The sequence below is a fragment of the Armigeres subalbatus genome, chromosome 2 (assembly GCF_024139115.2).
Source record: "Armigeres subalbatus isolate Guangzhou_Male chromosome 2, GZ_Asu_2, whole genome shotgun sequence".
Classification (NCBI taxonomy): Eukaryota; Metazoa; Arthropoda; class Insecta; order Diptera; family Culicidae; genus Armigeres; species Armigeres subalbatus.
Window position 1 is genome coordinate 104,408,629 of NC_085140.1, and position 26,559 is coordinate 104,435,187.

The window sequence follows — 26,559 nt, forward strand, 5'->3', positions numbered from 1 at the left end:
GGGATTTAACTTCCGCCTCTGCGCCCAACGATTTTGCAAAGCGCCCTTGCATAATGGAGCAATCAACCGCAGGGTTACTCTCCGGTTTGAGTGCGCCTGGTCCTTACTACATTCTCGCCCAAGTCCCTCAGCTCCGGCCTCTCTAACCTTCTTGAGGAGCGCTGCATACGTCCTTGCATCGTTAGCCTTGACGAGTACGGCTTCCCCCTCCGATGGCTCCTGACGAAAAAAGTCTACCTCACAGTTTTGGCACTTACCCTTAACCGATTTGTTTGCAACAGGTTACATTCGTCGCGAAATCCTGCCTCATTATGTCTTATTGAGAATTAGTCGAATCAGACTTAGGTTTAAAAGTTATACTATTGCCGCTACGTGGATTTATCAACGTTTCTAATATACAAAGACTCCTCTGGCACAGTAATGAATATTGGAAAAACCAATGACAATAAAAGAGCAAAATCAGGCAATAAATCCATAATTTTTTTTGATTTTTTTTCAAATTCTTTCTTTGATTCCCGTATTATTCTTTCGCATGGCATTCCCAACATTGCTGTTTTACCTTTCTTGCGAATGTGTCTACAACTTTACTTCGCATACGCATTTTTTCTTGGGATACCCTTATGCACATCGCGAATTGAATCGACTGTTGTATAATAGCGCCAAAACTTCTGATCGTTTTGTGCCACCGTTGTGTGAAAAGGAAGTGGACCAATGGATTACTAGAACGATCCGGCAGAGTGAGAAAATAAATCGCTTCTTAAAATCAGTTGACATAACCGTCCGCTGATGTGCTGTGGTCGTTATGCAAATATCCGACTACAGATAACTCAACCCATTCGATATCGAATGCCTGTCGCACCGCGCACCGCACCATGTGGCTTTTTGGATAAGCTGAAAGAAAAAAGGTCCGCTGTTTACAGATGGCTGGAAAGAAATGTTGCTGTCCGGGTCAGCAAAAGAATGATTCTTCTAACCATAAGCTCGTCGCACGCGTTTCCTCGCCGCCGCCGTTCCGCGTTCTTGTATCCTGTCCCAGTATGGCAGCGCGTCACACGCCGCCCGCCCCGCAACTGACCGGATCTGGAGGTTGCACTAATTCGCACGTTGTTGGTGACGCGAACCGTCTTTGTATATAAGGCCATCTTCACGGCCAAGGTTGTATCAGTTCAGTCGAGAAAGCCTTCCCGTTAGCAACCCTTAACCCAACGAAAGCATCACCATGAAATTCCTGGTTGCGGTACGTGCTGATAATTAAGTGTAACAAATTGAATCCTGAATCTTATAAGTAGCGCTTTCCCGTGCCGGTTTGGCAGTGTTTTTCCTGAAGAGAGTGGAGAATTGAAATGATTTTCAATTAGTGAAATATTTAGTGCAAAAATGTGACTTATGGGACACTCAGAAAATTGCCGAAAGATTTTTAACAGTTTCAAAACTTGTGTTCGGTAGTTGGTGTGAAAATTAGGAATATATGCTAATTTGAAGATGTATAAAGTTTCGCCTTCTCGCAGTGGAATGTTTGTCATACATTTTTTTTATTGCACGTCCTGGGCCTATCCATAGACAAACAGCTAGAACGAGCGGAAATCTCTTCGTTCAGCAACTTTACCTGTATGGTCTGGCGTACATGTGAATGAAAAACTGTGCAACATTGCCAACAGAAGGTGCTAGTGTATAATGTCAAACATGAACAAAAATTCAAAACGACAGTTGAATTCTTGTTCGATCGGAATTTCTAATTGTTACGTGTAACGTAACGACTCATATTCATTACCCTTTGTAGTGCTTTTATGTCGTTTTATTGAAATATGTGAATTAGATAGAATTTCTCTTCTCTCCTTGGCATAAGATCCTACGCTAGGATGGGATATTGCCGCCATACGGTTTAGTGTTTTATAAGCTTCTTCTCTTCTCTTCTCATTGGCATTACATCCCCCACTGGGACATTGCCGCCTCGCTGCTTAGTGTTCATTCAGCACTTCCACAGTTATTACCCGCGAGGTTTCTAAGCTAAGTTACCATTTTTGCATTCGTATATCATGAGGCTAACACGATGATACTTTTATGCCCAGGGAAGTCGAGACAATTTCCAAACCAAAAATTGCCTAGACCGGCACCGGGAATCGAACTCAGCAACCCTCAGCATGGTCTCGCTTCATAGCCGCGCATCTTACCGCTAGGCTAAGGAGGCCCCATCTTCGAGTTATTACCTACAAGGTTTCTAAGCAAGTTACATTCTAAATTTGTATACAAAAAGGCTTGGATATATTTTTGTATATGTTTACTCACCCCTCTGAGTGATTTATCGTGGTCTTTAAATCCCCTCACATCTTCTGATTTCCGTATTAAATTCTTCTGAAAATCATATTCATAAATATTGGAATTTGAGGTTTATATTCGAATTGATTTTATTTTTATTTTTTGAGTATGAATAAAATACAGTTCGAAGATTTTTGTCGAAATCAAAGATTATCTTCGGTTAACAACGTATTTATGCAGATTTGTAAAATCCCAATTAAGTAATACAATATAATTTTGCCTCCGGAGTAATTATTGGCAGCACTTTATTTTTTTTTAAATCTGAGAATGTTTCTAGAAATCTCAGAATTGTAAAAATAATCTCCCAAAGTATTGTTGTACTAAACATACTGTATTTTGAAGCCACAATGATTTCTACAGGTCTTTACAGTTTGAAGAGAAGAATTCCAATTAATGATTTGGGTGTGTTACTTCTACGTGAAGTTCGACGCCCCATCATATTGCCCTCCGCTCGCTTTCAAATCGACTTCTATAAAAACATTCTTCATGCCTGTCGTATCCGAACGGAACTGTCAATTCTATACTTTCGCCTCTAATTCTATCATGGACATGTACGTTTATGTTTGGAAAGTGATATTAGCATTTCCATATCATTGACTAAGAATTGCTTTAAAATTTATGTATCGCGCTTAGGACCAATAGACTGTTCCGATAATAATAAATACACTAAGAAATAATCGGCAATTGGAATGGCGTTTGATATACTACTTTTTCACGTGATGTATTAGTGCTGACATTTTTTTTGTTTAAAATTATTTAAAAAAAATGAAACTTTGATTTTTGACCAAAACTTTCAAAACAAAAATTCATTTTTTGAGATTTGTGCTAATGTAAGATTTGTATCACACACACACACACAAAACGCGACGCAAGACTGGACACAACACTTATGGTTCTTACAAACGAAAAAGGATTTTTGTCGACCGGTTTCGGGCTCGATTGGACCACGTCCTGTAGATGAGCAACATCGAGCCTGAAACTGGTCGACAAAAAGGTAAATTTAAAAAATCCTTTTTCGTTTTTAAGAACCATAAGTGTTGTGTCCAGTCTTGCGTCGCGTTTTGTGTGTGTTTTGACCAAAAGTTTTATTTTTGTTCAAAATTGGTTATTTTTGGATCGCCTTTCTTTGGTAAATTACCTAGAAACGAACATATGAATGTTAGATCACAGCTCTTATGATACTAAACGCAAGAGATGATAAATTTCGTGATCTGAAACCTTTATAAGAAAATACAAAACAAATTGTTTGGGAAATTTAATCAAGGCAAAACATACTTTTGCATATAAACAATGAAGACGGATCCATTAAAAAATGAAAAACGATCCATAAATAACATCTGAATGTTCCATAAAACGCTACCATAAATCCATAAAATAGTTCGGGAGATTCCATAAAGAAAAATTTTTCGATCCATAACTAAGCTAAAATTTAGCAATCAATAGGAAAATACGTTCCATTAACATGGTCAAGAAAAACAATACAATTCTCGCTATTTCCCCATGAACGTATGATAAATGATCCATACATCTTTGGAAAATGATTCATAAAAACTATATTTTAATCCATAAAACTTCAAATTTTTTATCGTGATGATGATCCATAATTTCAGTAATATGATCCATAATTTTAAACATAAGGACTGTTCAGTTTATAAAGAGGACAATTTGGATTTATTATCGATATTTTTTAAACCATCAATCTTTTTCAAAATCTGTTTTCTTTTCGTTGAATATATTATCTAACCTTCTAGAAATGAAATCCAATTATCAACGAAACCATTCTAACTCTGAAATCTGGGATATTCGTAAAAATCTCAATTTATTGGATTTTTAACAGCTCCAACCGTTTATATTCCGTTTTCGGGCTGCCACAGGCTATACTGTTTCTAGATATCGACAAATCATTGACAGTGTGTTTCTTTCCGATCTTCTTGATGATTTTGTTGACATGCCGATTTACAATTTTCTTACAATTTGTCAATTTTGCTTATAAAAATTCTGTTGGGAAGCTCATGTTTACGCGAAATTCGAGAAACTTGGACAATAGGCGCCATTTTGTTGGATATAAACTATTTTATCTCTTTTCAAAAAGTGCAGTTGATTGACATTGTATTATAATAAACGATAAAGCAAACTCCATCGAAATTGACCAATCTGTCTGTATAATATCGTTATGTAAAAGTGTCCTCTCAATAAACTGAACAGTCCTTATGATCAATAATTCTTGCCATTTGATCCATAATTTTGTTCAAATGATCCATAGTTTTGGTGATATGATCCATAAATTTTGCTAAATGATCCATAGATTCTAAAAAAATGTTTGGATTAGATGATATAGTTTCATTGACCTTCTTTCCAAGCATTATGGATCATATGACCAAACTTATGGATCATATTACTGAAATTATGGATCATCATCAGGATAGAAAATGCGAAAATTTGTAATTTTATGGATCAAAATATAGTTTTTATGGATCATTTTCCAAAGATTTATGGATCATTAAATTATTATTTAAGGAATCTCCCGAACATTGAACGGTGCAAAGTAAGGGCTACCTTTAATAAATATCCTATTCAAAGACTTCATGTTTTTTTGTAAAGTCGTTTACAATGTAAGAGAAGAGGCCCCAAAACGCTCCCCCGGGGCAAAACGCCTTTTGAGTATTCTCTCATATCTACCGTATTTCGCATGGGCGTAATAAAACTAGACAAAAAATTATGTTGGTTAGGCAAAAAAAGTGTCAAACTAAAAGATAGGATAGTTGGAAAAACGGAAATTTTCCCCATTTTTGATGAAACATCTAACATTTCGGCAAGGCGTTACCCCTTTGCCCCAGGGGTACTAACCTACAATTACTACGCGACACAACGCACTATCCATACCAGAATAATGTTTCGTCAATGCGTGGTGCCTTGTTCCTATTGAGCTGCCAGCAGATGTTTTGCTTCATGAGTTTTCCGGCAACTTTTTTGAAATATGAATATTGTCAATATGATTGAGAAATGTACGTATTAAAAAATAAATTCCATTATGAACTATTGTTTTCATTGCTGACGTCCAACGGATAGGAAATTTGAAACACTGCATCACCAGAACATTCAGAAACCCATTTTTTTGAAAATATTTTATTTTTTCAGTAATAAAAAGAAGTTGTGTGTGATCCTATTTGGTCAGGGTTCTGCCAAATCACACCAAGCGCCAATGTAAAATTTCCATCTCATTTGGTTCTATTTGATGCCCTGATGCTGTGGACAAAATGTCAGCCAAATCTGTCAACGTTTGGGCAGTGTTAAACTCGTTGGATGTTTATATGCAAAAATGTATGCAGAAACATCGAAAAACAGTAACTGCAGGACGGCACAATTTACGATGGAGAATTATGATACTCATTCGGTTCTTGTAGAATTAAATATAAAATGTTATGCTGAAAATCGTGGGAAGATTAGATTTTATTAGGCAAAGTTGTAAGCATTTTACTGGAGTGTTTTATGGGTGAATTTATTTCTTTTCAAAGGTAAAAGAAACGAAATTTGCTCAAACCTTACTCCAGAGAAATACTAAACACTAAACCGGGAAAACAATAATCTTTTTGCGGTTTTCAGGATAACATTCTGTTATAAATTCTTTAAGATCTCAATAAGTATCATTTTTCATCGTAGATTGTGCCGTCCAACTGCAAATGACTGTTTTTGGAGGTTTCTGCATACATTTTTGCATATAAACTTCCAACGAGTTTAGCACCGTCATCAGGACATCCAATAGACCCGAATAAGAGAGCGGCCCGTCAACAAAAAAATGTAAAAAAAAAATTTCCATACTAATTTGAGCCACCCTATTTTGCATGCTTCATGAAATAATGTAATGTGCTATCCACGTGGTTGAAAGTGTTGGATCACAAAAATAAACGTTCAGAATAAATATTTATTGAGATCGTACTATTAATCGCTTGAACTAGCTAACCCAAAAAAACCCAAAAAAACAAACTTCACAATCTTCTGTATAATATAAATGAGTTGAGACTTCCTTCCTGACGGTTTAACTTGCGAACGGGTTGACCAATCTGCAATATTTTTTCCCTAATCGATTCGTTTTGGGATCCGCAAGGTTTGTGTATACAAAAAGTTGGTTAATTTAACGAGGAAATGTAAACAAATCATTAGATTACAATTTTGGATCATCTGTTAAGGAAAACAAAACAAACGCACGGAAATTGATCTAGAGTGCGGTGCTGCAAATAGTTCATTGTGACATTTGCAACACCCGGGCAAAGCTGGGTTTCTTTCGCTAGTTATTGTATAAAAAATTGGAATATACAATTCTGCAAGGTTTTAATACAATAAATGTAAGCTTTTTATGCAGATCTCCATCTTCTTCTTCTATGGCTCTACATTCTAACTAAAACCTATAAAATCTGCCATTCGCTAATTGGGTGTGTTGTTAAAATCACCCAATTTTTTGGTCGATCAACTTTGGAATGTATTTTGAACATGTTCTGGCCGTATTGGAACTTCTTCTAACCAGTCTTAGGATTGTCCACCCTTCTGAAACAATTAAAAGGGAGCTTATCACGTGACGGTTAAGTTGCAAAAATATTAATTGCAACATATCATACATATGTCATTCAGGATTTGGATAACGACAATTTAGTATGACCAAAACTGGCACCATTGGCATAGTTCTAAGCCATTCGGAATCCGGTCCCAGAACCACCTTTACAAAAGTTTAAAATATTGCTTGCGAAGCATCATGTTTTACGATAATGAGTTGAAAAATTAGATCCAACTTTTTATATGCACCATCATTAGGGTGGTTCAAATTAGTATGGGAAAAACTTTTTTCAATTTTTTTGATGGGCCGCCCTCTTATTCGGTTCTATTTGATGCCCTGATGCTCTGGACAAAATTTCAGCCAAATCGGTCAACGTTTGGGCGGTGCTAAACTCGCTGGAAGTTTATATGCAAAAATGTATGCAGAAACATTCAAAAACAGTGAATTGCAGTTGGACGGCACAACTTACGATGAAGAACTATGATACTCATTCAGATCTTTAAGAATTTAATACAGAATGTTATGCAGAAAACCGCGAGAAGATTAGAGTTTGCCCGGCTAAGTTATTAGCATTTCTCTGAAGTGGGGTTTGAGCAAATTTCGTTTCTTTTACCTTTGAAAAGAAATAAATTCACCCCTACAACACTCCAGTAAAATGCTAATATCTTTGCCTAAAAAACTCTAATCTTCTCGCGGTTTTCAGCATAACATTCTGTATTTAATTCTACAAGATCTAAATGAGTATCGTGGTTCTTGACCGTAAATTGTGTCGTCCAAATGCAAATCACTGTTTTTGGATGTTTCTGCATACATTTTTGCATATAAACTTCCAACGAGTTTAGCACCGCCCAAACGTTGACCGATTTGGCTGAAATTTTGTCCAGAGCATCAGGGCATCAAATAGAACCGAATAAGAGGGCGGCCCATCAAAAAATTTGAAAAAGTGTTTTTTGAGCCACCTTAACCATCATATTTTGAAACATTTCTCAAAATCCTGATTTAAAAAATCTCATTTCCAATAAATCCATCACTCGTTGCAGCTCTGCCTGTTCGCCATGGTTATGGCCGCCGTGTTCGCCCTTCCCGCCGTCAACGATGAGTCCATCATTGCCGTGCCCGCCGATGACGTCGTCATGTCCGAGGCCGTGAACCCCGAGGACCCCCAGGGCATCCACGGACTGTGGCTGCTCAAGAAGAAGCTGCTGTTGCTCGGTTAAATAGGGACCTGAACTTCCTGAAATGGAACGAATTCAAACGCTACTGCTAAGATGTTTTGTTTTTCATTTAACACTTGCACTTGGATCTGGAACCAATAACCTACCTACTACAAACGATACCTCGGTAGAATGCTATCGTTTAATGCAGCCATGTCATTCTACGCGTTCATTACATTAACTTATTGAGAAATCGACTGACGAAACAGTAGAAATGTTCAAAGGAGAACACCGACAGTGACAAACTAGAGAATAGATAACAGATTGAATAAACAATTTAAACACGAAACAATTTGTATTTATTCTTTATTTAAATAACTGATTAACCCTGGTAGAAAAGTAATGCTATACACTCCTCGTGGGGAGATATTCTTTCCAATGTGTGCAGAACAAATAATCTGTCATGATCAATCTTAGTTTTCGCTACAGTTCGCTAATTCTTTGTACATGAATGTTTGTCTATCACATTATTGTTTACGATAGAGCATCTTCTACGATAGTTTACCATAAACTCCATGCGATGAACCTGTATTGGGTCGGTGCTCAAATGGTGTATTAATTCGTATTATTCAATTAGGTTAAGACCAGAATGGTCTCTGCTGTACATAAAAGTCGGGTTTGGCTTCACGTCGTCAACCATGCAGAAATCGTCTTCCACTGCCTGAACTATCCACCTTGCGCACTGCACCTCTCGCCTTCTTGTAATCGTTTTATCGTTTTAGAGAACCATTTTCACCTGGTTATTGTTTGACATTCTGGCTACGGACCCAGCCCACCGCGCTGCCCATGATTTCATAGTTGACGTATCAACCATTCGAAATTTCAGCGAGTTTGATTTATTATGCGTTTACTAAGGTAATTCGACCGCTGCAACATCGATACGTTGCTTGTTCCAAACCTCATTTAAGTGCTTACGGGTTGAAATGTTTTAAATGTGCGATGTTTGTCCCTAAATTATACGAAATACGTGCGTAAGTGCAATGGTTGTTACGTCAACTATGCAATCATCTCGGTTCAATCAAAGTTAATTGGCTATATTCTGGGGATTAAACCACCCGACTTGGACATTAATTTACAATGTTGTGAAAATTCATATGTGAATATGTACATTATGTGGAAGATATTGATTTGAAAAATGTATTTGATGTAACCACTTTCCGTTCGATGGGACTCGAACCCACTGAGGGTCGTGGGTTCGAGTCCCATCGAAGCGAAAGTGGTTACCTCCACTAGATTTTTCAAACCAATACCTTCCACATAATGTACATATTCACATATGGAATCATGGTAGCGCGGCCTTCGGTTTTTCTTCGCATGAGCGCTGCATGATTTTCCCAACAGCTGATGCAATTCGTAATTGTTTCGCCTCTTCCTTCCGTCGGCCTCGCTCGAGTGTCCGGTGCGCGCAGGTTTAGAGGAAACGTGTTGAAGAACACGTGTTGTTCGTGTGCCCACGTTGCTTTCCACATGTGGTCTGGACACTACCCTGGACAACCTAGTCCGGAGGATGTGTAAAGATGAAGTTGGCTGGAACGCCGTTTTATCGGCTATCGTCCAAATAGTCTCGGAGCTACACAGAAGGTGGCGCGTGGACTCGGGGAATGGCTAGTTCAGGCGCAAATAAGAGGTGGTCCAAGGGTTCGGAGTCGGCTTCATGGGTCATACCGGTGCCCTGTGGTCGAACTCGATCCTTTTATCGCACAAGTGGCCGCGCGAAGAACAACATGGTATCGTCGCTTTCGCGGCGTCGATCAACCGGGCGGGTTCCGAGCCCGAGGACGGAAAGGGGTCCTCGTCAAGGCTGGGGCAGGCGTAGGCACCGCGTCGGCAAGTCCCTCTGTGTGTTGGCGAATAGGCCCTATCGCAGAGAAGTCAATTTGGGGTGCACGCGGCATCATCATTCTTGATACCAGCCGTGCAGAGGGAAGCAGGCGGAAGTTGACCCTTTCCACCTTCCGAGGTGACCCTTCCACCTTCCCCTTTGAAGCATTATTTTCTGGTTGTACCGAAGGGACGATGGGCTTGGCGGCAATGGAAACGGTTTAGCGGGTCGAGGATGTAGTCCTGCCTCCCTCATTGGGTTAGGGACAAAAGGTCGGAAGACAAAAGGTCGAAAGGACAAAAGGTCGAAAGACAAAACGTCGAAAGACAAAAGGTCGAAGGGACAAATGGTCGAAAAGGACAAAAGGCCGAAAGAGACAAAAAGTCGAAAGGACAAAACGTCGAACGGGACAAAAGGTCGAAAGGACAAAACGTCGAACAGGACAAAAGGTTGAAAGGACAAAACGTCGAACGGTGCAAAAGGTCGAAAGGGACATAAGTTTGAAATTGACAAGAAAGTGAAACGGAAAGAATCAATCTCGCACCAAATTGTAATGTTTAAGAAAAGAAATGAGGTTTTTACGCCTGTTTAAGCAAGACATGTGTTGATGGTCTACTCAAAATGGCTTTTCCTCATCTTAAGGCTTCATTAAGCAAACTCAGATGAAGTTATTAGAAATAAAATAAAAATAAAAATAAAACCAGAGTTGCCCTACACAGTTAGTAAAAACTCTGCTCTTTTGTTTTTACAATTTTTAACAATTAAATAAAATTCATTCAATAAGTACCACTAATAGATGGATGTTTGAGTTTTCTAAATGTCACTTCGATCAAATACACCGGCGTGGCTGCGGCGTGCTCTATTCTGACAGATCGAAGTGACATTCAGAAAACCTTGATATTCATGTATTATTGGCACTCTTTGGATGAATTTTATTTAATTGTTAGAAATAGTGAAAAATTAAAGAGCATTTTTTGCCAACTGTATAGGACAACTCTGTCTCGCGAAATACAAGCTTTATTCATTTTTTATAACCAATCTTTTTATCTGAGTAATTCTCGCTGAAACCGGGCCACTATTTGCACGAGGTTCTTAAAAATGCCTAAATTTATATTCTTTCGAAAGCTTTCGGCGAGTATATTAAGGATCCGAGCTAAATTCTTCAGAAAGATGAACCTCTCGTTAGTTATACACGAACTCATTTTAATGGACTCCTCGATTTTTGTCAATTCTTGACTCACCAAAACTGTCATAACTCCAACATTTCTCAACCGATCGTAGAGATCAGCATATCGTTGGAAAGAGGAAGAGTGTATCCTCAATTTGCAATAGTAAAAATAGAAGCAGCCATATTGAATTTGGCCGCCATCTTGGATTTCTTTTTGAAAACTATTTTTCCGCCAGGTTTGCAACCACCGATTTTGAATATTAATACATCGATGGAAAGCTTAGCTTATATTGTGCATTGTGTCCAAAAATCTCAGGTGTATGTTTTTTCTATCAAAAGTTATGTACGATTTACCAAATTATTTTTTGAAGGGCCATCTGACCAACGAACATTATTTTTATGGTTAATATGGTACTACGACGTCAGTTCCTTGGTTTCATACACTATTCTAAGCCAAATATGTTTCAAAAATGAAAAGCATATCTACAACAGTATTTAATTTGAAGGGCTCAAAAGTTTTGAGCATAACGGAGCCGTTTTCAAGTTATTGTATTAAATAATTCAAAAATTTTGGTATTGGTAAATAGTACATAACTTTTGCTAGAAAAAACATACACCTGAGATTTTTGGACACAATGCACAATATAAGCTGAGCTTTCCATCGGTGTATAAATATTCAAAATCGGTGGTTGCGAACCTGGCAGAAAAATAGTTTTCAAAAAGAAATCCAAGATGGCGGCCAAATCCAATATAGCCGCTTTTATTTTTACTATTGCAAATTGAGGATACACTCTTCCTCTTTCCAACGATATGCTGATCTCTACGATCGGTTGAGAAATGTTGGAATTATGTGAGTTTTGGTGAGTCAAGAATTGACAAAAATCGAGGGGTCTATTAAAAAGATTTCGTGTATAACTAACGAGAGGTTCATCTTTCTGAAGAATTTAGCTCGGATCCTTAATATACTTGCCGAAAGCTTTCGAAAGAATATAAATTTAGGCATTTTTAAGAACCTCGTGTAAATAGTGGCCTGGTTTCAGCGAGAATTACTCATCTCTTTCAGAACTATATAGATATTCATAATATTGTCTTATAATAATTACTCCTTCTTTGAAAATTGCTCATTCTTCAACTTTGATTGATTAGAAGAGTGCGCTATTTCTGCTTAAAGTTAAATGCATTTCATAAATTCTTTTGGAATACACCCAACTTTTTATCAACTTATTCTTGATAGACCTTTTGTGCTATTCGACCTTTTGTCCTTTTCGATCTTTTGTCCCTTTCGACCTTTTGTCCTTTTCGACATTTTGTCCCGTTCGACGTTCTGTGCCTTTCGACCTTTTGTCCTTTCGACTTTCTGTCCCTTTCGACGTTTTGTCTTTTCGACCTTTTGTCCTTTCGACCTTTTGTCTTTTCGACCTTTTGTCTTTCGACCTTTTGTCCTTTCGACCTTTTGTCTTTCGACCTTTTGTCATTTCCGCACTTCCTGGACGTCCAACATTGATTTGACATTGTATAGTAGCTACTTTTTGACGAAATTGAACGAATGTTGTAGACTGTTGCTTAAAATTGGATCTATGGCCTTATTTAACGGCGCTTGCTCTCAAGCTATCCTTCAAAATGTCCAAATAAATTAAACGATCCATAGTAGTATTGATAAACGATAGCTTTTTGTTGCCGTTTGCAGTTTTCACTAAAAGCACCCCAAATCATAACATGATCACCGGTCGTATTTTTTTTAATCCGTTCCTGTAGTGGAGTTGGTTTGCGCCTAACTTTTACCAGTCCGTCGGTCTCGAAAAAGTTAAATTTATGATTATTAATATGACACAGTGTCAGAGTTCTTGAGATTCAGCCACACATTTTTTAGCATACTCCAGTCGCTTTTCCATATTCTTGGCATTGGGGGAAAGACGGCTTTGGCAGGTTTTGTTCTATTATTGGCAGGGGGTTTTTGTCGACCGTATTTTATGAAATTTGTTATGCAAAGAATGTTTAGGCCAAATTTGAGCATAGTCAGTCATAAAAAACCCCTCTGCCAATAATAGAACAAAATCTGCCAAAGCCGTCATTAGCATTAGCATTAGCATTGAGCGATTCGCACAAATTCGTAGGTGGTACAAGCCAAGACTATTGTATGAGAGCAGCTATTGTGGCATCACTTTCATCCGTTACCACATATATTGATTTGGGACTAATCACTATCTCTTAGATGAAAGCATTGTACCCTCCAATAGTCGAGATCTGTCCTGGCCACGTCCTTGCGAATGCTGAGGAAGGGGAAGGATGGTTAGTTGGACACCTACTTAAGAAAGATGCAGAGAACTCTACGACCTCTCATAGGTGCCACGGGAGGTTTTTTGGGATTGTGTGGAAGGTTATAACAGTAGGAATCGTTTTGGTAGAACGTGAAATACAGAAAAGAACTAAGATAGAAAAACAAAGTAGGAAAGGGACGAGCCTGGAATTGAACCCATGACCTCCTGCTTATAAGGCAGAAGCGGTAGCCACTAGACCACCGAGCTCGTCACAAAACCTGCCAAAGCCGTCATTCCCCCTATATTAAACGCAAATTAGACCATGACGACCACGATATTCGAGAACGTTTCGATCTGTTTGCCAACTGCTTATGACGTTCGCACACTGTGACGAGCTATCAGCAAGTTTAGGGGCACTAACCTTAGGATTTTGCCTAATTTCGTGGAAAATAATCCGGTAGGCTTCGGCTTACGGCCAATTCTGTTTCAAATGCATTTGTTCTATGAAAGTTTTATATCACATACTGTACCGAAGATCGCGACGGATTACAAATTCCGGCTATTGAGGACAAGCTGTTACCAGGGGAATGGGTATGACGAAGCGTGCGATCGGGTGGTGACCGGTCAACGAAAAAAAATCTAAAACAGTACAAAGCGGGATAATCTGCAAATTATTTCAATACCACATTGGGCTTTACTATCGTGTTTTGCTCGACAAGCCATTCCGGCCTTGAACTGTGTATTTTTTTCACGTGGCTGTCATCTGGTTAATGACGTAGGCAATTCCACGTGTTTAAATACCCTGCACACTAAACACGGTAGTGGTGATAACGATTTGGTTATGAATCTCGTTTTCCTATTAATGTATGTATATCACCCAAAGGTTGTTGACCAAAACCGGAATGTCGAATGTTGGTGGTAAAAAAATCGTGAACCATTTCTGCTGTATACTTATCTCATTTATTGATTAGCACATTCGGAAGATTTGAACTATATTACAAAAATGTGTTGCAAAGGTTTTTGGTTTCAAGCAATTCACCAGAATGTGTAGCACGCATGAATTGCTTATTTCCTGTGCTCTCTTCTATTTGATTCCTTCATAAAGTAATTAATGAACAATAACGGAATTCATGTACAACTCCATAATATAACAGTTTCGCAAGAAAACTTCGACTAGGATCAGATCTACTCTATTTACAAAAGCTTACACAAAGTATTACCCCAGTTTTTTGGCTCAGCCCAAAAGTAACAACAGCTTTTTCTTCAAATGATGAGGGTGAATGCTGTTCTCTGGATTCGCGCCATCAACGGTTGCCTGGCCCTGCTGACTAAGAATACTCTCATCATGACTGACTGGACTTGCTCCTACAGAAATGGCGCACAACAGTACGATGACGAAGATTGTCTGCAATGAGAAGATACAAATTTTGACCTCTTATACCGCGAAAAAACGCTGATAGTCTTGATTAGCTCACCAAAAACAGCAATTTCATCTTGAGTTATGATTGGCTTAACGACGAGATTGAAAATACTATCTAATAGTAAATATCGAATTCAACTGATACAGATTCAACGGATTCTGGTCGTTTTATATTGCAACTCTCAAGGATCACAATCGATCAACGCATTTGGCAATCGAACGACACTACGCTAAATGCTTGGTACTATCAGCATATACATGTGACCCACGAACATCACAGCACGGTTGGCTGACAACACGAGATTCAATTCCATGTCATATTTATTAAACATTCACACTTTTTTTTTCGAATATAACACACGGCAAGTTTTGGCCCTGAGTATACTATCTTTTTTTGTTTACATGATGCTTTATAATGCAGTCCATTAAATTTCTCCATTGGAAATCTGTATGGGGCAAAATGTATGTCTGAATTGGATTATTTAAACTTGAGTATTCTGAAATATTTCCATCTATATACATCAAAATGAATTTCTGTCTGTCTGAACCTTATGGACTCCGAAACTCTTGGACCGATTTGCGTGAAAATTTGTATGCAGAGGTTTTTGGGGCCGGGGAAGGTTTTTGACATGGTTCGAGACCCCTTTGGAAGAGGGGCTCCCGCACAAATGAAACAGAAATTTCTGCATAACACGAGAACTAATCAGAGAATAAATCAATTTTAGGCGAAACGAAGTTCGTCGGGTCTGCTAGTGTTTAATAAAAGAAAGCATGGAAATCAGTCAGGATTACAGTCAAACCTCCATGAGTCGATGTTCTATGACTCGATATCGACTCATGGGAGCAACTCATGCCATATTACAAAATATTTTCTGTGTTACTGTGATGGTCCCATAGGACAGCTTTCCAAGGATTTTCTATTCTACATCTCGATATTTCCGTGAGTCGTGCAGCCATTAGCCATGCATGTGTCGCATCATCGAACGATGTACCGAAAAGTAAAAACTATATAGAAAACAGAATATTAGGACTGATTTTCAGTGGTCTTTATTGAACTGTTATGAAAAGCTGCACGTTTCCGCAAAAGCAGGCAGGCTATCGTGTGCCGCTCAAAACGCACTAACCTAATGCTGTTGTGGGGCGGGACTTTAAACAAATTTGACCCAACTAATCGAGCGCCTGTTCCCCAAGGCTCCAACAGCGTCTGAGTGAGAAATTCTATTCCCCGGAAGCTATATCTAAGATGACATCCCCATCCCAGTGAATAGGGAACATTGAGCCAACAACATAATGTTCCCGAGACATCAATTTGTTCTAGATTCCGACTTATAGCGCGAAATAATGGACACGAATAGGAACATGGAACGTTTTTACCCTAGACCAGTAGGGTAAATTGGCACAACTTGCCAATAAAACACGTGGTATGAAGCTTGAGGTCCTGGGACTGAGTGAAGTCCGTTGGCCAAAATTTTGTAACTCGGTTGCTCACACACTTAAAAAGAGATTCGGACTTCGGTAATTTATTTCACCGATTTTGATCAGTAATTTTGTAAATTACCAATTTTCGGTAATTTTACATCTTCGTTTTGAAAACTGTAAATGAAATTACAGACTTTCGGTGATTTTAAGCGAATTCACCGGAAACCGTGAAATATTTTACCGAAAAAAATGTAAAGAAGTTGAAGCACCGAGGTCGGTAAATTATTTTGCTGAATTTTCGGTAAACTGAAGGGTCACTAGAACACGGCGATGTCATCGGCCACGCCATATTGTTTTATTAGCTGATGACGCTCCCGGTTCATCGCGTGAGAAAAAATAAAATTATTAATTTAGGAATAAAAATTATGTTGTAAGGCATATACGAAAGTGAATTCAATTGCATGATCATTCAGGTAAGTAATTATAATAAAAATATTGATAAAATGCTCTGCTGAGATTGCTTGTTTTTTCTTGTTTCTTTTTTTATCTTCGCGCAGATTTCGACATTAAGATGACGAACCTCCGAAGGTGAAAATGGATTGTGATTTCGATTATCGGTGTTGCTGGGTCAAAATCCGCTATAGTGCTGCTTTTTAGTAAGAAATGGGCCTTCAGATGTATCAGATTATGCCAACGGCACAAGTTTTTTCAAGATGAAAATGACGGCAAATCCCGCAAAAAAGACAACAAAACCCGCATAAGATATGCCATCTTTTTAGCGGGACATGAAAGTATTTTTCGGCTTGGGAAAATTTGTGAAGTTTACCTTGGATTATACATATAAAGTTTGTATAATTGGAAATAAAAGTATGAATAAGCAATAAAAAAATCGCGTTTACGAACTGAAAAGAAACCCCCATCTCACAAAACAAATATTTGCAGATTACATTAATTTCGGTAAATAGTATCTTCCATATTGAAGTTTTTCGGTAACCTGAAGTACAGAACCAGAAATATTGTTCGGTAAAAGTTACCGATCTCTCAGTAAAATTGACAGCTAGCTTCTCTCCTGCAATTTACAAAATTTTCGGTAGTTTTACCATTTACCGAAACCATTACCGACAGCTCAGCTGTTGAGAATTCGGTAAACGAATTACCGAAGTCGGTAATTTTTGCTAAGTGTGCAAGGGATTAAGGGATTAGGAAATCTACAGGGTCGTATAATCAGGATAAGCTTAATCTCTCACTTCCTCATACTAATTTAAGGACACTTGGGATAACAGGAACTAGACGTTATTCACACTGATATTGCACATATAAATGAAGGGGGATGAAACAATCAACTACCTTCACAATGACTTCAACTGATACCGATTCGACGGATCTCCGGACAGCGATGCCTGATGACTCCTTTTTGAGTCCGAAACAAAGCGGAAAATCGAAGAAGCGGTGGAACTATTATTATTCAGGGCTGCGCTCTAAATTAATGGGCTACCACTGAGGCTTTTTACATTTTTACAATTTATTATTGACGTCACTTATATGGGGTACTTGCGTGATCCGGATCATTTGTTGTGGTTTCGTGGTGTCCATTCTTGGGTAGTGTTTGGTCGCCTCCGGGCGAAAGCTACCGTTCTGGCCAGTCAATTATGACGAAGATGGCGGAATCATACTACCGGTAACGATGGTAGTGGTGGCGTGGCCAGTCAATGTTGACGCAGATGGCGGAAGTGTACCACCGGATAACGATGTTCGTGGTGGGTTTTGGCCAGTCAATGGTGACGGAGATGGCGGAATCAGACCACCGGGATGGGGATGGTAATGGTGCTGTTGCCAGTCGACGAGGACTACGATGGCGGAATTGAGCTACCGGGATGACGGTTGGTAGCTGTGTTTTGCCAGTCACTGGTGACAAAGATGGCGGAATTGTCAATGACGGCGTTCGATCGGCGAGGTACGCGATGGAAATCGAAATCGGCCTCCGGACACTTCTGTTGAAACTAGAAGAAAGGTCGGAAGAAAAAAGTCCACTTTCCGGACCTAAACACACGAATTAATACCCCGTGACGTCACTAACTAAAGCGTTAGAAAGTGTAAACTGGGACGAACTGAGAATTTGTTGGAATTTTTCTGATTTTGATGCAAGATTGATTTTTTAGAGCCTGGTACGCTCTACTCATGACGGCATGAACGAGATCAACTGTTGCCAAGCGTATAGTGTTAGAAAGTGTAAACTGAGACGAACTGAGAATTTGTTGGAATTTTACTGGTTTTGATGCAAGATTTATTTTTAAGAGCCTGGTACGCTCTACTCATGACGGCATGAACGAGATCAGCTGATGTCAAGGATATATAAGCGTAAACCGGAATGAACTGAGCTGAGAATATTGTTGATTTGTCCCTATTATCACAGAGAACAGACGTTGAAGCTACACTCGCTATGTTGTGATAACCTTTTACTGTTCATTTTGAAATGACTTTGGAATGTCGCCGCTTTCCCGTGCATAATCAACGCTAGCGTCATCAAAAAATGCGTTTATCCGGGTGTTTCCTTTAAAAGCACATATAATCTTCAAATAACAAGCACTTTCCATGACTGCATGAACAAAATCAGCTGTAGAGTTAGAACAGTGGTGCTCAGCATTTTGTACGTTTTTTGCCTTAATTTGCTTGTCACACAATAAAGATGAGCTTTTACCTTACAAGTTAGTACTTGGACTAAAGCTTTCAAATATATCTATCTGCTGAAGGTAATAAAACGGATATTGGTGTCAAATTCACTCCGTACGAAACGATCAAAGCAAAACAAAAGTGCGGCCCGCGGGCCGCAGGGTAATTTTACTTTGATCAAGTCGTACGGAGTGACTTTAACACCAATATCCGTTTTATTACCCTCAGCTGATAGATATATTTGAAAGCTTTCGTCCAAGTACTAACTAGTAAGGTGAAAGCTCTTTTTTATTGTTTGTCACGCAAATTAAGGCAAAAAACGCACAAAATGCTGAACACCGCTGAGTTAGATTAAGAATAAACTGATGTGAACTAAGAATATTGTTGGAAATTTTAGAGTTTTGATTCGAGATTTATTTTCTAGAGCCTGGTACGCTATGTTCATGACTGCATGAATGAGATCAGCTGTTACCAAGCGTATAGTGTTAGAAAGTGTAAACTGAGACGAACTGAGAATTTGTTGGAATTTTTCTGATTTTGATGCAAGATTGATTTTTAGAGCCTGGTACGCTCTACTCATGACGGCATGAACGAGGTCAGCCGTTGCCAAGCATATAGTGTTAGAAAGTGTAAACGAAGACGAACTGAGAATTTTTTGGAATTTTTCTGAATTTGATGCAAGATTGATTTTTTAGAGCCTGGTACGCTCTACTCATGACGGCATGAACGAGATCAGCTGATGTCAAGGATATAGTGTTAGAAAATGTTAACCGAGATGAACTGAGAATATTGTTGACTTGTCCCTCTTATGACCAATTAATTGTTGTGATGTGAGGAAATCCAATCTCTGAGTGGGTTGGTGCCTCTCTGAGCGTGGTGGATCACATGGAATAAAGTCCAATCTCCGGGTGGATTGGTGCGTCTTTGAGAGAATGTTTATCCGGGTGTTTCCTTTAAAAGCACATATAATCTTCGAAAAACGAATAACAAGTACTGTCCATGACTGCATAAACAAGATCAGCTGTAGAGTTAGAATTAGAATAATCTGATGTGAACTAAGAATATTGTTGGAAATTTTAGAGTTTTGATTCGGATTGATTTTCTAGAGCCTGGTACGCTATGTTCATGACGGCATGAACGAGATCAGCTGTTGCCAAGTGTATAGTGTTAGAAAGTGTAAACTGAAACGAACTGAGAATTTATTGGAATTTTTCTGATTTTGATGCAAGATTGATTTTTTTAGAGCCTGGTACGGTCTACTCATGACGGCATGAACAAGATCAACTGCTTTCAAGGATATAGTGTTAGAAAATGTTAACCGAGATGAACTGAGAATATGTGGGTATCCGAGTGGGTTGGTGCGTTGGAGAATATGTGGGTAACCGAGTGGGTTGGTGTGTGGAGTGGACATTTATCCGGGTGTTTCTTTTTAAAGCACATATAATCTTCGAATAACAAGCACCGTCTTTGACAAGATGAACATGATCAGCTGTTGTCATTTGTATAGTGTTAGAAAGGTAAACTGAGATAACCTGAGGATATTTTGGAATTATTCTGACTATGATGCAAGATGGATCGTATGCTGAATTTTCGGTAGATATCGTTCCAAACATATGATACATATTTTTTATTTTTGTGATATTAATTATTTTTCTCTTTTCAGTAATGATCTACGTCAACTTGAGCCTGTTATAATTTTTTTTCTATAGTTTTGTTCATTCCTTTTTTTTCAATGTTAAGATAATATTTTTATTGTGACGATTAAAAAATCTACTTCTTCATAGAGCAAAATTTACTATTATTTTTTTTATTTTGCTATTACATTGAGAATAGAGGAGGAGAAGGATGTAGGAAATAGAACAGTAAATCGATAATAATATAGCTTCATTTGAAGACATTAGTAGAATAATGATGGAAAAATATATCATAGGGTGTCACAATTCAAATATGTTCGATAGTTTTTTAGAGTGTCAGTGAAACCCAGATAGTGAGGTTGGTTCTGGAACATTCTCTATGCTACGAGTCGTTGAAATCTGCCGAGAGAGCAATTGAACGGAGAGCGGAGTAAATGATCTACTGGCGCAGCTCAACCGGTGTGAGAAAAAAAGTATTTCGTTTTGTGACGAACGATATTGGAAACGGACGCGAAAGAAAAAATGTGCTGTCGAATAATAAAAAAAAATGTGAATTCAGTATGTGTTTTTAATTGAAAACTGAAAACCCGACAGGAATTAACACATTAGTTTTAGAAATATTTAACTTTTAGCAAATAACTAACCATACTAATTTTTGTATTATGCATGTTTGCTAAAACTTTTCTATTCCTTTCATTCTACTAACAATAGCTTTAAGACCTAACACAAAAAGAGAACAAACTTAGATTTTAACAATTTTACCACACAAAAGGCTTCACAATACTAACACTACACACGCGCGCACTTCTACTCTGTTCAGAGATCACGATCGATAAGAGGTAAGGTGAGGTGACCGCGCTTTTATAATAAAAATGCCCACCTGTGAAATGCAGTTGTTGCATCATAAATTGCATTCTTTTATTTTTTTTGTGTCTACAATTTGACCACACACCATATATAAGTACTCCATCTGTTGGCGAACAATAAAGGGCTGGGTGATAATTTGCCCTGTCAGTTCAAACTGTTATACAGCGAATCTGTCACCCAAACAGTGCGAGGCGTGAGAGTTGAACAGCGCTTTTACACTCACCAAGCCATTGACTTCTCCAAATGAATAAAAGTGTGCGTGACTTCGCTGTATTCTTGTCAATGTATGCTGTCTTCCTCCAAAAGTATTAGTTATATTTTTGCCGCAACGAGATTACCACCCACTTTTATATATTATATATCTTATACAGTGACGTTAGTGTGCGAGAAACAGCGCTTGGAGAACTCAATATGAGTGCAGCTGCTGTTCCATTATGGTGTTAGTGGTTGTGTTTTTCTGTAAAGGGCGTATTATTATGGATACATGGGAATGTTTAGGGAGCAAATATGGTTTTAAAATATACTTGTGGAGGAGCTACAAGTTGAACTTGTAACCAACGGTTACAATTTGGGGAACACGTTCTCCTGCATCGTGGAGTTGGCTTCCTTCTAAGCGTCCAGGCACACTCTGCGCTTATGAAGTGGGAACCTATAAATGAAAGAATAATCGTTGCCACAGATCCGAAACCTTACTATAAGGTGCTATAAGCCAATGTTATGCGCCAACCGATGCATCGAACTGTATGGAAGACATCAATACGAAGATTGAATTCGACAATTTGAACGATGAGCGCTTCATGGGACGCCATGGTCTCGGATAAATGAGCGAAAATGGAGAACTGTTCGCAGAATTCTGTGGTAGTAACGATGTGGCCACCGAGGGATCGCTCTTACCTCCTTGACCGGTTCATAAGGTCAAGTCGGTCGTCCTTTACAGAAAATCAATCGATCACATTTGCGTCAACCGAAAATGGAAACGGAGCCTTCTTGATTCTTTTTATTCCTTTTAGATTTTTCATTATTCACTGTTATTGTCGTTGCTGGTCCATCTCACCGTGAGTACATTGTGTCCATTTGTCCGTGCCGTGAATCCAATGATCGTTGCATTGTTTCGATTGCCATTTTCCGGGTACGTTGGAGGAATGCCTCCGAGAAGAGCAATTTGTCAGTCGTCATCAAGCAGTCTTAACGGTAAGGGCGCTTCCCAATACGCCAGCGCATAGGCTGCGCATCCGGCGACAGACGAAGGTTTGGTGGAGGGCCAGGGAATCGAACCCATGACCATTCGCTTGTAAGGCGAACGTTTAGCTAACTACGCTACGGGACCCCCTTGAGGGTTCTTGATGTACGGAATACACGTGCTGTTCCTCATCATTATCAACGAGATTCTGGCGGACCAACCCGTGGGCTGCTGAAATCAGCTAAAATTAGCTAAAAATTTAGGAGGATTAATAAAACAGTAAATATCATTGTTTAAGCATAGAGGATCGAAAAAGTCAAAATTTGAATCACTCTACTGCCCAGTTTCATTGTAATTGGTGTTATGAGCCCTGCTCTTCCCATTTGGACTCATGCATCCGACACTGACCGAAATTTGCAATTGCGAACAGAATTATTTGAACTCCTGATGTGTTTTCATGAGGCATGCCCGTAACAGATGCCTGCGGTACAAAGTTGTGAAGCCAACTCTCGAAACAATAATGTGATCCATCGTCATTTCCATCAGAGCGCGATAGCAACAGAAATTCTAGAGCTCTACATTCCAACTGGAATTCGACCTGCTTTTCAACTTAGAATTCTATTAGCATTTCCTCTGTTATTAATTGAAAGCTTTATATGCTAGTCATTGCATGAGTATGTATCTTGTGTGCAAGTACAATTGATACACTATGCCCAGGGAGTCAAGAATGCTTCCCACCAGAAAACACCCTAAGACCGGATTGAGAATCGAACTCGCCATCTCCGGATTGACAATGCTACGTCTTTGCTCGCAAGGCTACTGGAGACCACTTGGCATGTATAGGAGCCATAAGTGAGTAAGTTTTCCTTAAACGGTATATGCTTACGTGATTATTATTTGCAGCCTACAATTACATAAGTATAATAAAAATATTTTCATAGCATAACATATTTAAAACTAACGGTAGTCACGTAGCATACACACTTTGTTATCAGCGAGTATTACGTAAGGAACATGGCAATAAAATGATTTATTCATGTAAACTCAGAAGATGTTTTTAATCAATATAGTAAGGGATTATCATGCAGAAGTCGATTATTCTCCTTACGAAATAGCGTATTTTACATAAAAATATTCTCTCTACTAAGTGTACAATAAAATGATATTGATTGTATATATCACAAAGAACCATGGCTCCGTAAAGGAGACTGGGGAGACTTGATCCCCTTTTCTGATTTCCGATGTATCACAACCAAAAATAAATAAACATACGCGATTTCCATACAGACTCTATAAGAAATATAGTACAGTAGCCGTTCGATAACTGCAAAATGTTTACTTTTTAGTTAACGAATGCCGTTCGATAACTGCAACGCATTCTGGACGTCAAGCGAATGTCAATCAACGTCAGATGCAATAAAAGTGCATCTAAATGTGCAGCGCAATGCAGCTGTCATTGAATTTGACACCAGTTTGAAGTTTAGCGGTCCGATAACTGCAAAACTATTGCAACTATCGAATTGCAGTTAAAAAGCATTGCAGTTAAATGACTTGCAGTTATCGAACGTCTACTGTATTTAACTTTGCAGATGTATGACAGTCCTTAAATTATTGTTGTTATTGATACACAATCGATTTTTTGGAGTGCTGTCAAAAAACGACTTTTAAAATATTCGGGGAAAATTGATCCCTCTTGCTTTGATAAAATTGCTTTGATAAAATTAGAAAGGTGCCCTCAGATTTTTTAAATATTTTTCCTTCAAAATACGCGGAATTTTCGAATTGCTGGGCGTGTACATGAACGATTTTTGTTTTTGAATTCGACAGCACATGCAATTTTAAAATTTGGGGAGACTTGATCCCCTTTCTAAGTAATTTTTCCTGCCAACCCTTCATCAAATCTGTCAAATCTACAAAAAATTAGAAGCCTGAGAACAGATTTATATTTTTCGATTTTTTTTACCAAATTTTTTGTATGGGTGACTAATGGGGGATCAAGTGTCCCCATATTGAGGCAATAATAAATCCTAAGACTTTGATGGAATGTTAACATTTTCATCAGTACGGATCATTAAGCATATTTATGGCTTTGTGGTGTGAAAAAACGAAAGCATTTGGTCATTGTTATAAAAAGTTGTTTGCGTGGCCAATAAAAAATCTTTAGGAAGGTCAAAACACACAAACCGCTCTGCAGACTAAATGAGGTTGTCAATCCAAAAAATAACTCACCACATAAAGGTCATTTGTCTAGAGGATCTATACTAGAAAATATCCTAGAACAAAACTATTTTAGTTCTCGATAAAACAGGGGGTGATCAAGTCTCCTCGGGGATCAAGTCTCCTCACCTTCCCCTAAAGTGTTATACACGCCTGAGTAGACCAAATAAACAAACTTGAAAAAAAATACATAAAAATATCTGTAACACTAGAAAACGAAGCTGACAGTACTACAGGGCAAGTACCATCTTGCCCCACCTTACTCTATTAAAAAATGTAACGAAAATGAAACCGCACTCACAACACAATGCTACAATGTGGTCCAATGTGATCGTAGTCCGAATCAACTATTAATATCTACCGAACAACTATTAATATCTCTGAACTGAAAAGATGGAAATATTTTATTATGAGTTATTTTCGCTCAAATTCATATAATAGGGTTTTTAGTTTGTCAACCCGAATAAAAACAACAAATGGTGGTACAAATGAAAGATATTCAATTGAGAATAAAATTACAGAAAAGCATTGGCGTAACTACAGGGGGCTAGGGGGGGGCTATAGCCCCACCTAGGATCTGGCTAGCCCCCCTAGAAAATTTGTTACTTTGTATAAGTATTGCACATCCCAACAAACATTGGAATCTGATAGAGTGCTTATTCAACCAAATACAGTCTTCTTCAGCCAAACAACTAGCTTATTCAGCTTAAATTGTTTGTTGGATATCTAGTCCACTGATTATATAGGGGGGTAAATGCAGAGAAAGAATTGTCTTCATTATCCAATCCCTCTCTTCGAAACACTACAGCAAGTTGAATATATTCGCTCAGTTTTTGAACTTCGAGCAATTATTATAAGGTTTGCTCACGACAAAATCTGGGCCCCTCAAAACACGTTATAACTTATGAAATACCAAAGGAAATACCTCATCATCAAGTGAATTAAAAAATATATTATTTATTAGTATTACAAGTACTTAATGGATAATGAACAATTCCTTGCGATTTTCAAGTTTTTCCAGGTTTTGTGAGTAGTTGTTATCTAAATCGAGCGTATGATCTTAACCTTCCTAACTAATACCAATCCTAAAAGCTGCAGCGCATTTTAATTATCTCTGTAGGCTTCTTGAGAAAGGTTCGGTAAAACTCTTAGATTTCAAGTAGAGGTAACTAAAAGTTGGATAAAAAAGAACTTTGTATTCTTTCGGATGGATTTTAGAAACTCCGCCTACTATTTAATTCTCCTATTGTCGCTGCAGCAATAATGAAACCAGTGAAAATGTCTCAGTAGGCGTGAAACAGACCTACTGAGAGAAAATATGTTTTAAATTGTTCCTATGTGTAAACAAATGCCCCTATAAGTTAATTTGTTGCAATTTTTTTAACTAAATTGAAAATAAACGACCAATAAGTTGTATTGGGATGTAAAACTGTCTTTTTTTTAAATCATCCTAGAAGTTATTCTAACAGAAAAGATAGGTTAGTTTGTTGTGGTCAGATCGCCGTTTGAAAGCTCGTAGGAATTGTCAGGCCACTGAATTGAAAGCTGGCGCAAAGAGTTTAACTAATTTATCCAATATTTAATTTATAATATATTCTAGGTTCGAAGCAAATCAAAAAATCTTTTAAAAATCAGGATCGTGCTTCACATTCTATTTACGGCGAGCGCAACACCTATGGTTTTCTGAACCTATCAAGAATTTTGGGAATCCTACGAGATTTCTATATTTTTGTAACAGGGCTGAGCGTCGATGAACATCATTTGAAATGTTTAAGTCGTCCATTGATATCTGGTAGACCAACAATATACATCAGTTGAATCGAGC

At 38.3% G+C, this 26,559-nt stretch overlaps 3 long non-coding RNA genes across 3 annotated transcripts; 2 read left to right on the forward strand and 1 right to left on the reverse strand.

Moving 5' to 3' along the window:
- Nucleotides 1-1,099: 1,099 nt before the first annotated feature.
- LOC134214840 (uncharacterized) lies at nucleotides 1,100-8,371 on the forward strand. The gene is made up of 2 exons (XR_009979936.1): nucleotides 1,100-1,237; nucleotides 7,906-8,371. It is a non-coding gene; the product is annotated as an uncharacterized LOC134214840 (long non-coding RNA).
- A 5,893-nt stretch (nucleotides 8,372-14,264) lies between these two features.
- Nucleotides 14,265-14,886, reverse strand: LOC134214841 (uncharacterized). Its single transcript, XR_009979937.1, has 2 exons — nucleotides 14,803-14,886; nucleotides 14,265-14,732 (listed from the first exon to the last, which is right to left on the reverse strand). It is a non-coding gene; the product is annotated as an uncharacterized LOC134214841 (long non-coding RNA).
- Nucleotides 14,887-16,499: 1,613 nt separating this feature from the next.
- LOC134214842 (uncharacterized) lies at nucleotides 16,500-17,055 on the forward strand. The gene is made up of 2 exons (XR_009979939.1): nucleotides 16,500-16,639; nucleotides 16,724-17,055. It is a non-coding gene; the product is annotated as an uncharacterized LOC134214842 (long non-coding RNA).
- The last annotated feature ends 9,504 nt before the right edge of the window (nucleotides 17,056-26,559 follow it).